At 38.0% G+C, this 18,965-nt stretch overlaps 1 long non-coding RNA gene and 1 pseudogene across 1 annotated transcript; both read left to right on the top strand.

Moving 5' to 3' along the window:
• Positions 1-2,431: 2,431 nt before the first annotated feature.
• LOC122342052 lies at positions 2,432-15,158 on the top strand (annotated as a pseudogene).
• A 3,118-nt stretch (positions 15,159-18,276) lies between these two features.
• On the top strand, positions 18,277-18,965 carry LOC122342067. The gene is made up of 3 exons (XR_006250520.1): positions 18,277-18,360; positions 18,524-18,600; positions 18,948-18,965. It is a non-coding gene; the product is annotated as an uncharacterized LOC122342067 (long non-coding RNA).

Genomic DNA, 18,965 nt, shown 5'->3' with positions numbered 1-18,965 from the left:
TAACATCTTCACACCCTTACTTCACCATTGTTAGGTTTTGCAAATATTTGTGATCTGGAGCCAAGCCTCGGTTGCATTTCATGCAGAGACTCGGTTCTTGCATTTATCGCATCTTTAACAATTAAGTGTCAATAGCACGTGTACAGCGGTTGTTTGAAGATGGTCGTAATAAAAGTAACTCATTTCCAGTTTGAGGTATTGAGAACACTCTCTTAGCAATTTCCAGAGAAAGTTTGCCAAACCTGTATTGAGAGTTGAGAGACTCGTTCTTGAGTAAATTTTCCTGTACAGCTTGTATAGAGCAGTTTGTCGAGGTGCATATTTGTGGCTCATTAAAAAAATATATATATATTAGAGACGGGAATAAATATTAACATTTCATTGTTTCAAATAATAATTAAAAATAACAATAATATCCTCTTTCAACAAATACAAAAAGCGTTCATCACATTGTCTAAATATCACGCGCACTCCGCATCCGTAACAATTGGCGCACTTTGACCCAGCTTTAATCATTTTACGGCATTATTATGTTTTTTCCGTGTTGACATTTCACGGCATAGCGTCAGTAGTTCAGAATTAAAGCTGGAATCTAAAGTGCTTTCTCCTCAAAGGGTTGCTTCAGAAGCATGATCTGTCAGTGCAGCCGGGCTGGTAATGGTTCCTTCCTCGAGCTCAAGCCCAACCCACACAAACGTTCTCTCTAGGCCTCGTTCACAGCGCACACACATGTTCATGTCCTGGCAGCTGACTGGAGTACACCTCTGGTTTTACAATTCAAATTCGTTTGAGCACATGCCTGTGTTATCATAGACGAAAGGCCGCAGCGCTGATAAAAGTGTTTCTAGAAATGTGGGACGCGGATCATTGACTGATGGGGACTGTTCAAATTAAGAGCGTTTCTGATGAAACAATGCATCAGTGTTGCAGTGCCTGTCTGCTTTTACTTTACAAAAGTCCACTGACCCAAAGACTGAGAGCGATTCACATTCAAAGTTAAGTAGTTGTGTTGCTTTGGTTACAACATTTGACTTTCAGAAAACGGTATGTAAATATTTTTAAGTTTGTAACGCCAAGTTATATTGCTAATTGTAGCTACAAATGAGTGGGACTTTTATTATTTTTATTTATGTGGTATTTCTAAACCGTGTACCAATTTATGTATTTTAAGAATTCTGCGTTTGTTGTATTTTATGAATTATTTTGGTAGCATTTCAATCAAAAATGTTCTGACCGTTACCAATCACTTGTTCATAAGCACTTGAAATCAAAAAGCGTACGCACTTTCTGTGTGTTCGTATTACTTTTTCATAACTTCCTGGGAATAGACTTTCTTTGATAACACACGTGCCACCGTTCTGGACGTCCTGTAAAAGGTTTCACCATGACCACTCCCTCTTCTTGCTTTTCTTTTCTTTAATTTGGAATACTTATGAAATATTAGATATAACAATTGTGCCAAATATGAATCCCATTAGTATGCAAATTAGATACAATGTATAGATACATTGTATACAACGAGAAGTCCCTTTTAGGACCATTTTACACACACTGCATAAAGTGTTATATCTTTCAATATAGTTGAGAGTCCTCCACCTAACATGAATAAAATACATTTATTCACGCTTTCTAATTTCAATTATTAACAAATAATTTACTCATTTTCAATAATAGTAAGGTAGTAAAGTGTCTGGTATTGGATAGGGTTAAGATTGTATGTGGTCCTGCAGAATAATGCTTTATATGTAGCCTACTAACAAGCAGCCAATATGTTAATGACAGGCATGCTATTTAAGCAACTGGTATATAGTGGAAACTGGTCCCTATATAATTTTCATAATTTTTAGTTGTTATTTCCTTTTTTTATTCCTATGCTCTAAACCTCCTGGAGTTTTGCTCCAGCCTTGCTCAAACCCACCGGCCAGGAGCTCACTGGTAATCCTGAACATCTTAAACAGCTGCTTCAGGAGTGTTTGATTAGGTTGAGAAAGCCTGCTCCAAGCAATGCAATGACAAAAATTCGCAAAACGTTTTTTTTTTTTTTTTTTTTTTCTGGGCCTAAGAAGGATAGAAGAACGCGTGCATGTTTATTTAGCACATTTTCTACACTTAAACCGTGAAGTCTCTATTCAACAATCGGTCATTCGACAGAGAGGCTTTAACTTAACGTCGCTTTTCCGGTTATTCACACGGTGGCGCTTTCAGGTAATGGGAGAATACTCGTGTTGAGCATCGATGTGTCTCACACACACACACACACGCTCGCTCGCGGCATCGGCAGCAGGTGCGGGCGGGGCGCGCGCGCGCATCACCGAGGACATGGAGTTAAAAAGCTCCTCGGTCAAACTGCGCTTTGATTCACCGGCCGAGGAGCAAAGCGGAGACCTTCTGATCCAGCGCAAACTTCAAGTGTGTTGTGGAGCTTGGAAGCATGGAGAAAGGACGCAGCACCCGAAACTGTACGGATCCCTGGATCAAACGGAGCTCTGCGGAGACACGGTCAAACCAGGTGATGAAATGCATCCCTCCCTGCGCGCCTTGACTTCATATTCCACTGTTTAACGCATGCATGGAAGATGGTACTTTTACGTGCTCTCTTTAACGTCTTCAGATCGCTTTGAAATGAAGTTATTTATAGTGTCGCTAATTCAGTCCATAGTTACAGAAAGCGATGGATTCGTGTTTCTGGGAAGTCATTTTTATAACTAGGCTGGCTGTTTTAAACAATTATGAAACGTGCATTATTATGCGTTCACTGTTTTTCTTACTGTAGGCTGTATTTACTGAATATTAAGTGGGTGTTCAAAAAAAGCTCAGTTCATTTAGTCTTTTTTTACTAACAATAAAAGCCACGATTTGTCCCTCACTTAACAGTTGGCTACATTTAAAGTTATTTTTCATGTCACGTTCCCGTATCGTTTTCACACCAGGAAGCGGCTGTTTGGTCATTCCGGCTTTTTTCTAAAGAAAATACAATCATATTTTCATCATTATTCTGACAGCAGGGTGGAAAGACTGCTGTCGGCTGCCCAGACTCAAATGTAGCTATTAGAGATAACAAAAATACCCTGAACAGCTGTAGTTTTGTGTATTTTTGCGACTTCAGAAGCTCCTTCGGTTAAATTGGTGGAATTTACTGTCGTAATTATAGTGCATAGCTGTACACGTGTGTTTATTGCTGCCGTAAAGCAATAACGTTTTGCGCTATTTGCGGCAAACTGTTTTGATTAATTTTTTTAATTATATGTATTTTTCTGTTTGTTAAATTTGCATACTACCAGAACAGACATTGATTTAAAACGCGAAAAAAGAAAAACCATTCGCCTTATTAGAAGTGTAACAGTTTTGAAACTGATATTTAAAGATATTTGTGTTTCTGATATTCATGTAAAAATAAGTACTTGTTGTGATGCCTTGTTTAGTTACAATGAAGGCAGCGGTCTGTTGACCTTCTAGTATTTTCAAGGATTACTGGTTGGTTAGTCGAAGCGTAACGTGTTTACCCAAGGTGTATTTAGTTTATTTAAATAAAGACCATGACATTTGGGGTGATTATTAGTGATGGGGGATTAAAGCAATCGTATACCCATGAATAAAAATTCTTTGCGTATGACTTAAGCGTAGTAAGAAACATTTGAAAAATTGTATAGTCTCTCTTTTTCCAACCGAGGCCTTTAAACTTACAAAAGGCGGTGCATGTAACTCTTACGCCAGCATTGTGTGGAAAAAATCCAGCCGTCTACTGAAATGAAAGAACTGAGCGGTCAGATATGTAAAATATATCAGCTGATTTGTTGGAGAGATTTAAGATCAATTGTGTCCCACATAAGAGTGAATATCTTTAAAAGAAGGGGTCCCTATAATGTGAGGCGATGCCAGGAATACCTTCTGCTAACATCATTTTCATCACGACGCACAATATGGCAAGGCGTTAAATACGGATCCTGCAATTAAAACTGTTACAGAAACGCATAAGCTTCGTTGACTGAAAGAATTCAGTTCTTAACGCGACAACGTGCGCAGAAAACAGCCGTGCAAGCGGTTAAATCTCAATGCCGCTCTCAAGAGATCTTTATGCAAAGTGACTGAGCAAATTGAAAACTGTCTTTGTGATTCAGCTCTTCTGCATGACATAACGGAATATCGCTGTAAATTGAATAAGAGAAGTCAGAGGAGGTTCATCGCAGATGTACGAGTCTGTTAGAGGCTTTTAATCTAATGTGGTCTGGGAGTCAAACCATCTTGCGCAGCTTACACTCCTGTGGTTCTCACAAATCAAACACAAATCCTGTTAATCAAAAAGTAGTTTACCAAGAAGAAAGAAGATTTGCTTAAATTTACTCACCCTCAGACCGATGTAGATAAGGTTTTTTCTTCATCAGAACAGGTTTGGAGAAATTTTGCAGTCAGGACTGATATGGACTGATAAATTCACCTTTCAGAGGACATAAATACAAATAAGACATAAAAATGCTGTTTTCTCTCACATCTCTTGGGTTCTGCTATAACAAGGTCTTCGATGCTGTTTGTTCAATGAGTGCGCAGGCAGAAGAGACGCGGTTTTAAATTGTATCTAAACACTTTAGGGTTGGTTTCAATGACCCACAGTAAATTATGGCTCAGTACCTCCCCACTAAACGTAATTGCGTAAATAATGACAGGTTTCTGATTGCTTGCCTCCTTTCCACATTGGCTGGACAAACAGATCGTTTTGAAGCGTTTACAGACACTTTTGAAGTTCAGTGCTGTAGTTCGTGTGGTAAAATGCAATCAATGTGTGTTGTGGTACTGCACGGTGTAGGAGTCTCTCCAGGCATTGTGACTGAAGCTGTGAAGATTGACACCGTGAGATCCCAGCGCCTCCACCGCTCTAACGGGAATAGCGTAGATTTACAATCTCCAGGTTCAAGGGATCCTCAAGCGTAGGAGATGTGCCACCTGATCTGTTACTGTCACATTAATGTTTTAAAGGCTGTTGATCCACCTACTGTCATTATTTACAATGGATTGTGTTTAAGGGTATTTCATAGAATAGACACTAGTGGAAGACCAGCATAAACATTTATGGTTCGTGGTTCATATATTTTCTATCGCCCAACACCAAAGCGTACAAGTAAACCGACCCTGACAGGAAACTATCTGCATTTTTAGATTTTCAAAAATCATTTAGTATGTTTAGGTTTTTTGGATTACAGGAACACAGAGAGTGTCTCATTCCTCAAATTACCTTCATGTTGTAATATACAGTACATTTATTGTAATGTATGTGTGTGTGTGTTTTTAAAAATTACTATTCTTATACTTGATGATGATGATGATGATGATAATAATGATAATAATAATAAAAATACTATTATTATTAATGGAACTCAAAAATATATAAACAACTGAGAGAAGGGAATTCATAAGTGCTTAATTGTAATGAACATAATCTCACTAATGGCTAAATATAGGCTATTATTTCCTCATTTATTTCTAGTAATAATAGACTATTCTGTTCACTTTCAATAATACCCACCCTCCAAGGCTGATTTATACTTCTTTTATCAATCATTAGGCAAAAATCACAATTTTTCCAAGTTCCTGTGGGTTTAGACGCCCCTCTGGTTGGGAATTACCGGCTTAGTTGATCTTCAGACACGTTTTTTCTTTCATCTTTCACACCACATCTCTTCTATCTCCATCTGAATCCTCTCTGACTTCTTACCTGTTCCCTGTCAGAGTACCGTGTTGTTTTGATACATGAAGCTGTGAATTCTTGTCGGTCCAGCAGAGTTTCCAGGAGTGAGACAGAGCAAGTCTCTGGTGAACTGACACATGCGAATAAATCTGTCAGGACCGATTTGGTGAGTGGCACTGACTCACACACACACACACACACACACGTCAGCACACTGATCAGACCACATCAGGGTATCCCATAATCCTGCTCTTGATTTATCATCCCGTTTTCCATCCCTTTCCATTCCGTGGTGGATATGGTTTGTTTAGACGTCTTTTCTCACTGACTGTCAGGCAATTAAAAGCCAATATCTGCTCAGCGCTGTGAGGTGACTCATAGTGTTTTTCCGAGGGCAGAGAGAGAGAGAAAAAGCATTGAAGTGTAGAGATGGAGGGATAAAAGATATATCAGAACAATGTGTTCGCTCTTTACAGCCCGAGGAAGGTGTCAGTGTCAGCCGCCAGAAAAAAAACGCAGATAGCGACGTCTGTAAGCCAGTGAACTTGCCTGGGTTTCCTGATTAAAAACTAGATCTAAGGTTGAACCCCTTAAAGAAAGCCAGTCTGATCACCATTTGCCTCATCGCTCGCGCATAGAGGCGATCAGGTTGTTGATTTTGGCCTGTTAAGCGTCGCAGTGCAGAAATGTTTTGGTTAAGCAAACCTATTATTGCAGCAGCTGTCCGGATAGCTGGTCTCAGGCGATCTTGGAGGTGAAGACGCCGGATGTGGAGGTCCAGATGCACTGCCAGATTCTCTGAAACGCCTTTGGAGACGGGTTATGGTAGAGAAATTCACAATCACAAACAGCTCTGGTGGACATTCCTGCGGTCTGCATGCCAACTGCACGCTCCTTCGTCGCACTGTGTGATAAAAGCTTTTATCGTGGCCAGCCTGTGCAATGATCACGCTGTCTAATCAGCATCTTGATATGCCACACCTGTGAGGTGGATGGATTATCTCGGCAAAGGAGAAGTGCTATTTAACACAGATTTAGACAGATTTGTGAACAATAGGTGAGAGAAATATGCCTTTTGTGGACATAGAAAAAGTTTTAGGTCTTTAAGTTCAGCTCATTAAAAATGGGGACAAAAACAAAAGTACTATTTAAAATTTAGTTCAGTGTAAATTACACACTTGTATTGGTGGGACTTCTAGTTTTCCTGTGGATGCTTTTATATTTTTGCATTCACTGCATATGTTTTAAAACCCACTCTACACGTAAAATGTATCATTTTGAAAATGTAGGTTTTTAAGTGTTCTAAACTTTTACATGTGCACTGTCTTTTATACGTGTTTTTTTTATACCAATTCAGCAAGGATGCATACAAGGTGGCTGTAAAGACATTTGTAACATTTTGCACAGACATTTTGTACTTTGCGTTCATCAGAGGATCTTGAAAAAAAGGTATTAAGCAGCACAACTATAATAACAGTTTCTTTTAGATTTCTGCATGATCACGTGACACTGAAGACTGGAGTAATAAATTCAGTTTGATCGCAGAAATAAATTAAATGTAAAAACGTATTCAAGTAGAAAACAAGAATTTGTAATTGTAATAATAAGAATAACGCTAATGTTAATGAATAAATAAATGCAGCCTTACCCTCAATTTTATTAATGATATATATGGAAACAAACACACTGACTAAACTAAAACTACAAATTATTAAAACTGTATTATCTGCAAAAATAAATATAATATTTATTATGTATATAGGAAACATGCATCACAAAGAAAGTGACATTAACATTTAAAAACAAATGCAAAAAAAAGATTTCCTCAACTATAAATGCATATTAGTTATTTTTTGTTAGAATACATTTTGTTTTTTTGTACAAGGACCCCCCAGGCGGCCCCTGAACCCCAACTGGCTCTTAGTGAGTCATGAATCATACTGACCTTTTGATAGCAAATTAGTTTGAGATCAAATGCAAATCAGGTTTTTCTGCTACAACAGAGAGATATTGTTCATAGAGGTCTCTTAAATCATGATAACCTGATATGTATTGGCTATCATAACAGCAGACTCCTTTAATAAAGATAAAATATGTTACCCAAAGGAAATGAACCGGTTGCTTACGCATGCTTTTTTTATTTAGCTTACATGTGCTAAAAAATCACAATAACGCTAATTCTCCTTTAACTCAGTTTTCTTTACCTGATTTGCTTTGGCATTTAAAAAAGGACAGCAATGAAAAATATCGAACAGTCCCAATAGCCCATACAGAGATATTTTTAATACTTAATACTTATTTTTAAAGTCTGTATATGTTTGTAACTATAGATGTGGAATAGCATATCATCGTTTCGATAAGTCATATTCATTTTAGTTTTATGGTGTAAAGATAAAGGAAATGTCACGTATGTTTGCGTTTGCCGATGTGCAGCAGGGTTTGCAGCGGCCTTAACCAGAGCGCCACTGGATTTGGGGTCAATCCCATTGTTTTGAAATCCAATAACTGTGTAAAACTGAAGGCCCGGATTGTTGCCATAGAGACAGAACTTAGTTTATGAGGCATGAGTTGTCGAACGCATCATGCGATCAGCCAAATGAGTCATCGGAGGATACAATACGCTTTTTAGGGTGCAAAAAAAAAAGAAGAAGCAAATATCTGATGTTTTGTTCAAGGTTGAAGGTCTTTGAAATGCAGACATCAAATTGAGAAGTGCAACTGTAAAAAAATCAATGCGCAGTGACCGTGCACACAAATAAAACATTAGCGGATCCTCGTTTCATCTCGATTTTTAGAGCTATTTAAAGGAGCGGTTCGCCTGAGATTTTAAACGTATTCACCTTCATAGATGAGTTTGTTTCTACGTGAGATTACGAGACATTTAGCATCAGTAAAGGATGCTCTGCAGCGAATGGGTCCCTGATAAAACATCACACTCATCCAAAACGTCTTATTTTTCATCAGACAAACTAAACAAATCAAAACAGATGCATTTTTTTTAAATGTTTAATAAGAAATTTAGTACCAGAATGCCCAACGAGTATTACTTTTTAGACGTTCTTTGTTTTTATCAGTATCCGCCTGTAATCCCACACACCCGTACAGAGAACTGAGTCTCTGAATCAGTGTTACATGGGATGAAAGTGATGCCGCTCGGTCACCAGAACGCTCTCGCCCACCCTCAGATTCACGCAGAGTTCAGTAATAATAACACGAGCCCAATTAGCACGGCTCCTTCGCTTCAGCCGGGCTTGACACGTGGCTGGACAACACCAGGGCGCTTGTTAGTTGATTCTAGATTAGAGAAGCCCTGCTTCTGTAGAAAATGTGCGATGATGCTGTTATTTCTATCTTCAAGGGAAGGACAACAAACTGGCCAAAGAGTACGCGGTATCTAAAACAAAGTTTCGGTCATTGTTCGTTTCTCTGAAATACCGCCATGCGTGTCCATCTGTGTTATATTATATCATATATTATATTTAGTTCCGTCAAGCGATTAATCGCGATTAATCAAATGCAAATAAAAGTTTCAGTTTACATAATAAATATACACCGTACACACAGATAATGTGTACTGTAAATATAAAGGCCCATTTACATGTATACTTAAATAGTATATTACGTAAATATATTTAGATACTGTATATTTAATATATAAACATAACATGTTTCTCTTAAATATATACATGCGTTTGTATTCTCATATATTATACGTTACACAGGTAAAGAGAAATTTTATTTAGTGATTAATCGTTTGACAACACTAATTATATTATGGCTTATTTTACGTTTTATTCTCATACAAATCACAGACTTAGCCTGATTGTGGCGGCAGTCGGTGGTGCATTGCAAACTAATGATTTTTAAAAACACTGCGTCTTTAACGGCACAGATGTCAGGAATGAATGACAGCTGCCGTGTTCATCCTTACATCAGACAACTAAACAGTCATTCTTATCTACACCTGCAGAAAGTGCTCATGATTTGAAGGAATTTGGGTGGATTTCTATCATTATAGGGTGGTTGTGTGCGCAGGAATTGTGCCTCGTTTGAGAATATTTAGTTTTTCCCCACTGTACCACCAGTCTCTTCTGAATCTTTACATACTCTTTATGGCATCTTTACATGCGAGTAATGCCGCGTGCTTCACCGTAGTTCATGTGTTCTTCGTCGCAGCCGAAGAGGATGTGGTGTCCATGGCTGATTCCACCATCACTGTGGAGGACATCGAGGAGAGCTCTTCAAAATCGAGAGGATAAAGGACGCGCTGGTCCGAAAAGAGTCTGAGCTCAGATATATGTGAGTCTGGTTGTTGAATGGGTTTTATTGGGTTCCTGTACTGTGGAAATTTCACTAAGTCTACATGCATTACATCACTTCCTCTGCAGTGAATGGAAGCACCCATATGAGGGAATTTACATTCAGTTTATCTCAACCGTTACCATTTTACATTAGGTATTGTCTAACTATTGTCTAACGGTATGTCAAAACTCTCTCTAAAGACAAAGAGCGAGGACAATTCACATTCATTATATGGAAAAAAACAGCTTTGATGAATTCTTTTAAAATAATAGAAATCAGAAAACACATTCCTGACCATCATTCCTTGATTTATTTCTTTATTTATTTTTTCATTCAATGCACACGTAATGCGCAGCCAGCATCAGTGCAGAGCAGGAGCGTGAGAGAGCGTATAGATGAGATAAAAGCAGGGGAAATTGTCGAGGACATTTATAGATAAAGGGATGCGCTGCATTTATTTACAACAGGGTCTGTCATAAGCCCTGCAAGTGAGATCTGTCTGTTCTGGCAGTAATATGTCTCTGCCAGAGCTAAACATCATCCACAGATATATGCGTCTGTGCTGCTATTTGTGCGTGTTTGACAGCAATATGAATAGTATCTAGAAAAACACATTATCTGTAATTTCACTGCTGAACAGTGAACCAGTGAAATCCGTTTTCAATAAAACCATGGTATTCATGCTATTAATACTAGCAAAATACGTTCGTTTCATCTGAAAACATTATTTCTGAATGTCAAAAGCATACATTTATTTTCTTACTTCATATGTTAGTTCTCGGTTTCATATGTTACATTTTATCATTTTTGCAAACATTATGATCGTCATTATTATGGTTAGGTTTTATGGAGGATGTGTAAATGATGTGCTAATGTTTTAAGAACATTGTTAGACCAGATAACTTTGAACAAGCCCTGTTAGCTGGGTGCCTTGATTCCTGACTTGAATACAAAATGTAGAAAAATCATAATGACAGTGGGTTTTCTTTTATTATAGAAAGAAACTGAGGATTTGAATGAATAGAATTAATGGTAGATTTTTTTTTTCTCGCTTATTTGTCAGGATGGATGACATCCAGCTGTGTAAGGAGATCACAAGGCTCAAAACAGAGCTCCAGAAACTGGTTTCCATTCCAGGTATGCTCACCAAAATATTTTTAATATTAATTTTGCGGCGTTGCGCTGAGCTTGTGAGATTCTCAGTGACGAAGAACATCTGTTTTTAAGAGACAACTAGCAGCTCCCGATGCTTTAAACACTTCTGAACCAAACATCATGTCTGTTAGATACTCAAGTAATATTTTATTCAGTACATTCAAACTATTTTAGTGCAAATTAGTCCCACAGCATGTTAGCATGACTTCTGAAGGATCACCTTTCACTGAAGACTGGAGCAACGGTGCTAAAAATGATGCTAAAAATTTAAAAACATATTTAAACAGAAAACAGGCGTTATAAATAATAATAGGTTTTCAAAAGGTACTAAATGCAGCCTTTTTGAAGATAAGCTCTTTATCGGCCTTGACCTTTTGTATCGCAGCGTATGATAAATCGATACAGCCTCCATCCACAGTCTATAGGGGAATTCAGTTATATCCAGGTTTATGCAAGTGCTTTTAATTTCAGCACGTTCCTTATTAACATCCTTCCGCTGCTTTCATGTCAGCTTGTCTTCAGCACATGGTTGTGACATACTTCACTATAGGTCTCCTGTTTCCAAGGAGATGCACGATTGAAGCGTACGCCGCGTTTTGTTTACCGCTGAAACCTCATTTGGCGAGTGCACACAAAGCTTGCGCGCAGAGGAGATGTTATTTATCCAAACCGGCAGATAATAATGTCTTATGCTGCATTCCAGCGCTAGAGGCGGCCCTTCATTGAGGACCTTCGGTGCTTTTCGCCTCATCTGTGATTCAGGATTTTGGAGTACTTTGATATCTGTCGTCGTTCACTCACACCTCGTAATGGTTTCCTGTCTTCACAACCAAAGAAAGTATTTTGAAATCGTTTATTTCGAATGACATTTGTTGTATTTCAGCCTTTTTTAGTTGACGCTGTACAGCGAGGCTCATTAGTAGACGTGAACTAATAATAAACAAGACTTCTACAGCATTTAGTTTAATTTAAGCGTGCATAATTAACAAAGGTTAATAAAGAGGGCAATAAATGCAGTGCTCGTTGTTCATTCATGTTAATTAACACATCAACTGTTATTAATGAATGGCATCTTATTGTAAAGTCAACGAGTCTATTGCTCAAAAAGGCTGCATTTATTTGATCAAAGGCACAATGTTGTGAAATATTAAAATGTAATTCATTCCAGTGATGCATAGTTAAATTTTGAGCATTACTCCAGTCTTCAGTGTAACGTGATCCTTCAGAAATCATTCAGATTTTCTGCTCAGTTGACATTTTCAGTATGATGAATGTAGAAAACATTTGTGCTGCTTAGTATTTTTTGTGGCTGCTGTGGTGCATTTACATTTTTTCTGGTTCTCTGACTAACAGAGAAGAAAAGAACAGCATTTATTTAAAAATAGATATCTTTTTGTAACATTATAAATGCCTTTACTTCCACGTTCGCAGACAAAGACAAGTCCAATGAAGACAGACAGCGAGAGGAAGATCTTCTTCAGCAGATCCAGAAGCTGGTGGAGACGCGGGACTTTCTAGTGGACGACATGGAGTTCGAGAGGCTCAGGTCAGTTTTAAAGAGCCGCCCGGCCTTCGGGGGACAAGGCCTTCCAGATTGCCTGCTAGCATGCGTGACTGTCGGCCCCAAGAATGTGTTTTGTGCCTCTTGCGGCTGTTCCCTCATCTGTGAAGATACTGCAATCCAATTACCCTCCTCTTGAAGCCAATAATCCACCCTTACCTCGCCACGGCGGTCACACACACGCACACACACACACACACACCTCGCATCCCAGTCACAGACGGTCCCAGCGGCTTGATTCTGAGAAACCAGAGATTGATTTGAAATGGAAAAAGAAAAGAGATGTGATTTTTCGGTGGGTTGGGCTGATTGCCATCTGCCAAGACCTCACGACTCTATATGTGTGTGTGTGTGTGTGTGTGTGTGTGAGTAATCGTGAGTGACGCACGCATCGGAGCCCAACACCAATGAAGTCATCACAGTTTATTCACGGGATAAACGAGCTGCCGTCACCCACATGACAAGCAGCTATTCCACGGATGCATGCTGGAGAGAGAGAGATGGCGGCTTGCATGCTGAACCCGTGTGCTAAGAGAATAATTGATTGTTTGGCGTTTGAGTGTGAATGTTTGGTTGATGCTCGGTGTCTCGCTTCACAGTTGTTTGCTCTGGTTTTACATTTCAGGGACTTTGTGGGAGCTAACAGCAACTGAACAAGAACAATGGCTTTGTGCGAAGCTTAGCGTGATTAGATTGAAGATTAGGATCGTTTGTCATGATTTTGTATCCAAAGTGGCGCTGTCAAATCACAATTAGTCCAAAATTTGTTTACATAATGTGTGTGAAAAAGCATTTGCACATGCGTTTGAGTGTTTGCCTTCCTGACGCCTGTTACTCTCCACTCAGAGAACGAGAAGAGGACAAAGAGATGGCTGACTTCCTACAGACCAAATTTCCCAACAGGTGCAGCGTGAAAAGTACGTATGCGTGTGTTACTCAAGGCCGAGCTCTTAAACCTCCGTTTTTCAGTGTCGAATGCACAAATTAACATAATAATACGTTCTTGAGCGTCTCCCTAATTGTTTTACTCACTGCCTGCTCGAGTTTAATGAAAATGGAAACTAGAGGAATTAATAAGGAATCCGCTTGTGTTGTGGTCAGAAGCACGAATGCTAATTCTGTTCTCGGGGTGTTAATAAGCCGTCTTCATTTGTTTTCTTTTAGTTCAAAACTAATGAGCTAGTTCAGAACCGGAATAAACGGTGCGGAAGTACACGGATGACACTGAAAGCGGGAAGTCTTCACAATAAATCAGAGAGAACACTAATCAATATATATATATATATATATATATAGGTGTTTCATACTCTCTCCACAACAGATATATATATATAGATATATATATATATATATATATATATATATATATATATATATATATATATATATATATATATATATATATATATAACTCTCAAAATATTAGTGATTAGTGCAGTGATTACATTTTTTTTATAGTATACTATATATTACTTTATGTGAGTGTGCTGTTTGTATCCAAATATTAATATATTGCTAGGTGGTAATATAGCTGATGACATACAAGTCAAGCAATTGCGATTTCTCTTAACATACATATTCAATTCATACTAATTCAGTTCAAATTAAGTCAAATTACACAAACTGTACTTTTCAGATTAGTTCAGTTGATCTGAAACCTGACTGCGACCTATTCAGTTCATTCATTTTAAAAAATATTGCACCGAATGTACTCCAATGCCTTTTATTCTATTGAAAACAATTTTTTGTACAGTGCACAGATAAGTTGGGCTCGTCTAACGCTGACTTCATTTGAGCCCAAAGCGCGGGCAGACGTTGTGGTATGAATACGCCTCTGATGCTCGGCGGTGTTGAGAAACGCTCGAGAGTGTGATTCAGAGAAGGTCACGGCGTTTCTTTCGCTCGCTCTCCTTCAGATCGCACCAAGGACAAGAGAATGACGTCCAGAGCCCAGCAGACCTCGTCTCCGTACGTGACCAAGACCGGTGTGGCCCTGCTGAAGGAGTGCTGCGGCTTCACCTGCTCCGTCATGTAGACGAGTAAACAAGCCCTCGGCTCCGTGATTCAGCACAAGCATTTCTTCAAAATATCTTCCTCTGCGGTTTACAGGTCTGGATGAGGGCGAGTAAACTGTGACAGGATTCTCGTTTGTGGGTGAGCTCTCTTTTTTAAAGCTGACTATGGTCAGGTTCAGCTGCTGAATTCCCACGAGCCGTTGTTAAGCTCCTGCTTTCGCCAGCGCATTATTTCCTGCCTTCCTTCTCGCAAAAAGACTAAATTATCTGTTGTGGAGTTGCATCACCGGCCAACCGCTATGTATGTCACCAAAAGCACTGACATCGCGCTCGGGGTTTTGAAGGAACAGTTCACCTAAAAACCAAGATTCTGTCAATATTTGATGACCGGGGGTGGGATGAAGATCAGCTCTGTCCAAAATCTCTAGAGGGAAATATACTTTGACTTGGGTTTTGGTTTATTAAAGTTCATATGAATTCAGAGCGGGGTTAGTTCACTGAAAGCATGAAAAAATCATGACTTGAAATAAAGTAAAAACATGAAACTAACGTGAATACATCAAGTACAAAACTTTTTTTTCCATCTAGTTGCCAAGGCAACATTTCTAATGTTCATTTAGTTAAAAAATGTCATAAAGTAACTAAAAAGAATACATATCGTATATATGTAATTTTTTATTAATTTGATTTTGATTTCAGTATTAATTTTAGTTCTTTTTAAATAAATAAATAAATATATATATATATATATATATATATATATATATATATATATATATATATATTTTTTTTTTTTTTTAATTTATATATATATATATATATATATATATATATATATATATATATATATATATATATATAGTGAAGAATATTTACCTATTTAAAAATGTTAAAAACAAAATTACTGAAAGTTTAAAATACTACATATAAAAACTAAATGTTTCATATGCTTGTAGTACTAAGGAGAACTAGCATGTTTTTTTTTTTAATGATGGTGTATAATTAAACAGCAGAAGATCTGCTTACTAATCAGGTGAATGTACTTCGCTTTTGACTTCTACCTTTAAAGATTTCATCTTCATTTTTAACTACGATACCGATGAAAGGTGCGTAGTTTTGTGGTGCCCAGTATGTATTTTGACATAATACAAATTTTGTTTGAAAGTTCTATATATATATATATATATATATATATATATATATATATATATATATATATATATATATATATATAATTCTATTTACATTGCATTCACATTTAATAAGGACATGTCTTTATCTTTCTCCACTGTAATGCGCTTTAATAGCATTATTTAAATGCACAGATTGTGTACACGCTACTGTTTAAAGGTTTGGGGTCAGCGATTATTTTTGTTTTAATTAATACTTAAAACATCTGAATAAAACGTATCGGTTTCTGCAAAAGCTATCAAGCGGCGATAACGCTTTCATGAGGACAATATGATGCAGAAATTAAATTGAGCTTTATTAACCTTTTAAAACTGCATTACCGTTCTGCTGTATTGTTCATCAAATAAATGTAGCCTTGGTGAGCATAAAAGTATTTTTACAAATCGAACCAACCCCAAACATCGGAGCGGTAGTGTGTTTGTGATGCATCGTATTAATTACAGTGTTTATGCAAAAAAAAAAAAAAAAAAAGATGTTGAAAGAGATATCAGATTGTGAAGCTGGTGATAATTGTCTGTTAATATACACGCAAACAAAATATTGTAATATTATGCACAGACATGTACTATGCTGCTTAGCTGATGCTTCTGTTGTTATTTTCACGCCTCTAAATGATATTTTTCCACTTATGATTATAAAAGGATTATGATGAATGAACCCATGCGTCGTTGTCTTTTAGTTATCTTTTACACAAAGAGCGAAACCAAGACATAATCATAAACATAATAGAAACCGTCTTACAGTGCAGTCCGGCCTCTCAAGATCAGCACCGAGTGACCATTTCTTGAAAAGTTCATTGTGCTATATTATAGAAAGAGTGGTTTTATGTTGGTTTCACATTAGTAAGGTCTCCATGCCGCTAGCGTCGCTCTTGTTTAATAAAGCAAGGTCACTGAGTGCGTGTCTTCACTGACAGCTTCCAGCAGGAAGGGAGCGAGAAATTACAGCCAATGAATGACTGCCCGCGTCAGATCTGCTGGTGTTTTGAATGGCCAGACTCAGTATAATCAGGACTTACAAGGCCGGTTCTTCTTCATCAAGCTCTCACAGAGGACCCAGCGTCTGTGACGTTTGTGTTGATCGGCTGAAGTCCAGCTCGTTTCCCTCTGCTGTCAGAATCATCCAGCTCGTGATAAATATCTCCTAATCGCTCTCGACAGCATCGGCAAGTGAGGTCGACGTTCAGCCGAACAACCGAAAGCTATATATATTATAATTATTATAATAAACGAATCATCGACTCTTGTGAGACGCTCTCAGGAGCTTTTTCTCTTGCTTTGTGTGCCTGTGGGCAGCACAAGACCAAAGATGTTCAGTGTTTTATGTCTATTATCTGCACAGGTCATTCACTGTAGACTTTTTAGGGCGGGCTCCTAAAAGTGTCTGTTTGAAGATACAGAACATTTGAAGTCTATGTGATTTTTTTTTTAATTTTTGAAGTCTCTCTCTCTCTCTCTCTCTCCTCTCTCTCTCTGTCTCTCTCTCTCTCTCTCTCTCTCTCTCTCTCTCTCTCTCTCTCTCTCTCTCCCTCTCTGTCTCTCTCTCTCTCTGTCTCTCTGTCTCTCTCTCTCTGTCTCTCTCTCTCTCTCTCTCTCTCTCTCTCTCTCTCTCTCTCTCTCTCTCTCTCTCTCTCTCTCTCTCTCTCTCTCTCTCTCTCTCTCTCTCTCTCTCTCTCTCTCTCTCTCTCTCTCTCTCTCTCTCTCTCTCTCTCTCTCTGTCTCTCTGTCTCTGTCTCTGTCTCTGTCTCTGTCTCTCTCTCTCTCTCTCTCTCTCTCTCTCTCTCTCTCTCTCTCTCTGTCTCTCTCCCTCTGTCTCTCTCTGTCTCTCTCTCTCTCCATCTCTCTCTCTCTTTTTACTAATTTGGCTTTCAACCTTTCCCTCTGTTGATCTGCATCACACTCAAATGTGCTGTGAGTCATAACTGAGTCATTCTCGACCGAGTTAATTACAGGAGGATGTTCTTGTGAGTTCTGCCTCTAATGAAGAACTGTGTGAAAAGCTCTGAGATTTTCTCAGGTGTGGTAATCAACAGTCAGACACGCGCCAAAAATAATTATTTTGCTGTTCAGCTGTCATTTTCTTTAGACATTAGGATCAGAAATGACGTGCAACGCCACGAGAAATTAAAGACCGTGAAATGAAAATACAAAAATAACAAAATAATGAAAAATCCGCCGCTTTATTACGGTATCTGTAGTGCAATGTGAATTTCTGACCTTAATGTAACCCAGAATGATGAATAATAGAGCAAATAATAAGATTAAAAAACGCTGCCAGAACAAATATATGACCGGGATTAAATTCGCTATTTATAAAAATATATTAAAAAATAAAATATGCGGGATTATAGTAGTATCCAATGAAATCGCGTTTAGGAATGACGTCACTCTTCCGGATCCTTCCGTCTCCGAGAAAGCGCGTGTCCATCTCTGATTCAGAAGTGAATATGAAAAGAAGTAAGAGCAATTTAATATGTTTCTATATCGTAGTGCATCAGTGAGATGAAACTACACACTTGTGTAACTACAGTAAAGTTTTGATTTATCTCGCGTGGTGTCCTAGACGCTTTTAGCGTTAGCATAATGCTATCATAGTATGTGACGGGTATTTTCTGAAAAGGTTTGAGAGAAAAACATGAGCACGTTGAGAGTGTGTCTTCAGCCATTTACCATCTGGACTTTCCTGGAGTTTCCTTGGTGAGCTGATGTGACTTTCAGTTGTTTTCATTTCGACATGAAGTCTCGCGTTTCATAAACTTAACCGTTCATTTTGTTTGTTATAAATGATGGAAAGAGATAAATGGAGGCAAAAACATTAGGGTGAAATGCCAGAATTAACACGTTTTGTGTTTTAAACAAGATAATAGTACAAATGATTGCAAAGGATTTAAGTGGAATGTTTTGCTGTTAAAAAGGCAATGCAAAATAAGAGAAATAAAGAAATTTAGTACACAGAGGCATGTAAATGGATATAAATGGTTGTTTTGTTTAAAAATGTTCCTCTTTATAAGTGCTAATTGTTCTTTTGGCTTTTTGTTTTCAAGGCCAGGTGTGGTGGTTTC

The sequence above is a fragment of the Puntigrus tetrazona genome, chromosome 3, assembly GCF_018831695.1.
Source record: "Puntigrus tetrazona isolate hp1 chromosome 3, ASM1883169v1, whole genome shotgun sequence".
Classification (NCBI taxonomy): domain Eukaryota; kingdom Metazoa; phylum Chordata; class Actinopteri; order Cypriniformes; family Cyprinidae; genus Puntigrus; species Puntigrus tetrazona.
The sequence above is the reverse complement of the archived record's forward strand: the minus strand, read 5'-3'. Positions and strand labels throughout refer to the sequence as shown.